This window comes from Apium graveolens, unplaced genomic scaffold, assembly GCF_009905375.1.
Source record: "Apium graveolens cultivar Ventura unplaced genomic scaffold, ASM990537v1 ctg7945, whole genome shotgun sequence".
In the NCBI taxonomy this organism is placed as follows: Eukaryota; Viridiplantae; Streptophyta; class Magnoliopsida; order Apiales; family Apiaceae; genus Apium; species Apium graveolens.
In genome coordinates this window covers 1-4,108 of record NW_027420763.1, presented here as the reverse complement: position 1 = coordinate 4,108, position 4,108 = coordinate 1, and the positions used below count along the sequence as shown (strand labels likewise).

At 40.4% G+C, this 4,108-nt stretch overlaps 1 non-coding gene across 1 annotated transcript; it reads left to right on the top strand.

Moving 5' to 3' along the window:
• The first annotated feature begins 795 nt into the window (after nucleotides 1-795).
• Nucleotides 796-902, top strand: LOC141704536 (small nucleolar RNA R71). The gene has a single exon (XR_012567998.1). It is a non-coding gene; the product is annotated as a small nucleolar RNA R71 (small nucleolar RNA).
• Nucleotides 903-4,108: the final 3,206 nt, after the last annotated feature.

Sequence of the window (4,108 nt, the reverse complement as noted above, 5' to 3'; positions counted from 1 at the left end):
TGCCTTTTCAGCATCAGCTACTTTTCCAGACCTTAAGGTAATAGCCTTGACTTGCTCTTTAGCTTCCTTCCTGCCTGGTACTTCCGTGTCACTGGGAAGAGTGCCAGGTTGACGATTGAGCACTGCATTGGCTAATTGACCGATTTGATTTTCCAAGGTCTTGATAGAAACCGCCTGACTCTTGCACAACAGCTTAAGTTCCTCAAAATCAGCACTAGTAGGTGCAGCTGCACTTCCCTGTTGAGGATATGATTGCCTTGTAGCATACTGCTGTGGTTGCTGGAATCCAGGTGGGTTAAACTGTTTACTCACTCCTTGCTGATATGGTGGCTGAATAGCATTCTGATTATTCCCCAGCTGAAATTTGGATGATTTCTGTTGTTAGGATGATAGGTCGCTGGCACAGGCTGCTGTTGTCGCTGATAATTATTCACATACTGAACAGATTCGTTGACAAGAGAACACTGATCCGTAGCATGAGAACCTGCACAAAGCTCACAAACCATAGCTATTTGATTAACTCCATACGTAGCCAAAGAATCAACCTTCATTGATAGCGCTTGGAGCTGGGCTGCAATAGCGGTGGCTGCATCAACTTCCAGAATACCTGCTACCTTGCCTGACGTCATCCTCTGAGTTGGGTTTTGATGCTCATTTGCAGCCATCGTCTCGATAAGATTATACGCCTCAGTATAGCTTTTAGCCCATAAGGCGCCTCCAGCTGCTGCATCGAGCATGGGCCGAGATTGGGCCCCCAAACCATTATAAAAACCAGTGATTACCATCCAATCCGGCATTCCATGATGTGGACATTTTCTCAACATTTCCTTGTAGCGTTCCCAAGCCTCGCACATAGATTCTGTAGGTTGCTGCGCAAACTGAGTAAGAGCACTCCTCATAGCAGCAGTCTTTGCCATTGGATAAAACTTCACCAGAAACTTTTGCGCAAGATCTTGCCACGTAGTGATGGACCCAGCTGGTTCAGAATGTAACCAGTCTTTAGCCTTATCCCTCAGTGAGAATGGGAAAAGCCTCAACTTGATAGCCTCATCAGTCACGCCATTATACTTAAAAGTGCTGCAGATCTCGACAAAATTCCTTATGTGCATGTTGGGGTCTTCAGTTGCCGCTCCTCCAAAAGAAACAGAATTCTGCACCATCTGAATAGTGCCCGGCTTGATTTCAAAGGTGTTAGCTTGAATAGCCGGATGAAGGATGCTTGACTGAATGTCATCAATTTTAGGCCGAGAAAAATCCATAAGAGCTGGATCAGCTTGAACAATACGATCTCCCATGTTTACTGGTTCTTTCTGCTCAGTTCCTGAATCCGAATCCTCAAAATCTAACTTCTCCGGAGTATCAAGAACTTCGTCTTTCTCCTCAGCTGTATCTAAGGTCCTCTTGCGAGCACGAGAACGAGTTTGCATAAACGCTTGCTAAAGTACCTGAAACACAACCGAAAAGAGTAATTAACTACTACGTCCTAATCACTGAGTCCTAATGACCAATGATGGTAAGTACATAAACTAAACAAATACGCCGAGTCCCCGGCAGCGGCGCCAAAAACTTGTTAGGGCGAAATCACGCACTAATATTCACGCAAGTATACGCGTTCGCAAGTAATATAGAATACTTTCTAGTTCGTTCCCTCAGAGACTCAGACTAATTATTGTCTAATTAACTCACTCACCAATGTATGATTACTTCTCAATGTTAAGATAATAACACTTAAAATTGTTGATTAAATATTAACTATAATTAACTACTTAATTAACCACTTAACTAACACTTCAATTTATCAATAATAAAACACTCATGAGATCACAACTTCATTATTACTTCCTTCTATAGCCATTGTTATTACCTTTAGCATGTGACAGTGATGATATTAATCGAATAACACGAAACTGATAAAAGCCAACTTTCATTGTACTAATACCATTCTACCAAACATCCACAATTAAGATAGAAGTTGAATAGTCATCAATTATGTTGAGTTCCTATATGTCTACAGAAATTGACAACACAACGATTTAAGCACAAGTTATTCCTTTTGATTACATAGGGCAAATAAAACTGTTAGAGTTACCCACTAATCATGCACAACGTACATGAACCTATGCTAGCATGGCAAGTTCTAAATCTCAAGATCCACCGTCGCTTCACAAGAGATTAACACCCTATCTTATATGTTCGCGACGCACATAAGACGAATACGCACAACCAATACTAGATATCATGCAATCATCACACACTAAAGTATTAAACAATTAACTAAAGAATTCCATAATAAATCCGTTGCAACCCCATGATCACGATTAGCCCATAATAGAACTTATCGCCATCATGGGTTCATATGAAATCATGATAAACAACACAAGAAAATAATAACTAAACTAATTATATTAAAACAGAGTACGTCACAAGAGTAAATAAGTCAAAGCAAGAAAACTAGCATCCAACGTTACAACGAAACAAGAATCACAAGAATATATGCTTCCTCTTCGCTGTGTGCTAAATCGGTCTTCTTCCTTATCTCCTTCGCTTCTTGCAAAACACAATCTAAAACATAATCTCCTCTTAATACTCTGTGAAAACGTCTCAAATCTACTTATATAATAGTCCCATAAAACTCAGATTACATAGAAGTTGGAAGCCAAACAGAAGTAGAAGTCTAAAATATATCTTTTTCCCCGACCCTGCGCGGCCGCTCAGCATTTCTGCGCGGGCGCGCAAGGCTGCTGCGCGGCCGCTCAGCATTGCTGCGCGGGCGCGCAGGACCCTACTGGAAAAATTCCAGGTTTGCTCCGTTTCTTCGCCGTAATCTGCCCGTTCTTTTCCTCTCGCAATGGTGAACACATGCCAAGGCTTATTCTTGATGATTCCTCCTCCGAAATGCAACTAATACCCTGAAATGCATAAACACTAGAAAAACATCAAATACACAAAATACTTGATTTCAAGACACCAATTTAAGCCATTTTAAGACGTTCTAAGTGTATAAAATGCCACTTATCAGTCATATGGATCATTGATAGTGGATGTTCCAGGCATATGACAGGTGATAAGGCCCTGCTATCACAATTTGAGGAGATGGTTGGCCCTTTGGTGACCTTTGGAGACAACATCAAAGGATTCGCAATGGGATATGGCAAGATTGTTTCTGGAAATGTTCTCATTGTAGATGTAGCACTAGTTGCTGGATTAGAAGTAAATCTTCTAAGTGTTAGTCAATTTGCAGACAGAGGTTTTCAAGTTTTTTTAACAAAGAAGATTGTGCTTTATTAGCAAAAAGACTGGTGAAATTGCTCTTAAAGGAGTAAGAAAGGGAACCTTGTTTGTTGCAGACTTAGACTCAACAAATAGGATGGAGTGTGTTGTTTCTACACCAAGGCATCAGAAGAGCAAGCACATGTGGCATAAGAAGCTATTTTACTTGAATTTCAAAGCAATCAACTCCTTAGTCAAGAAGGATCTGTGAGAGACATGCCCAGTCTGGAATTTGCTCAACTGGAATTTGTGAAGCTTTCAGAAAGGAAAATGAAAAGATCAAGTCACAAGTCAAAATCTGTGAATTCTAAAGTGCACCTCTGCAACTTATTCACATGGACTTGTTTGGGCCAGTAAATGTCTTGTCCATTTCAAGGACAAATAGCCCTTGTCATGGTTGATGATTTTTCAAGATACACTTGGGTCGAGTTCATGTACTTTAAAGATGAAACTCCAACCATAATGAGCACATCAAGAAAATGAGAAGCAAGTGAAGGAAAAGTTAGTGTGAAAGATTGAGGAGTGATAAGGAACAGAATTCAAAAACTCAACATTAAGTGAATTCTGCAAAAGCAAAGACATTGTTCAAGAATTTTTAGCAGCTAGAACACCTCAACAAAATGGAGTAGTTGAGAGGAAAAATAGAACATTGGTTGAAGCTACTAGAACCTTGCTACAAGATGCTCAGTTGCCAACTAGTTTTTGGGAAGAGGCTTTAATACTGCATGCTACACTCAAAATAGATATCTCATCAACAAAGCTCATGGCAAATCACCTACTCAATCATGTCTAACAGGAGCCTACAGTGAAGCACTACAGTGTTTGGAAGCAGTGTTAT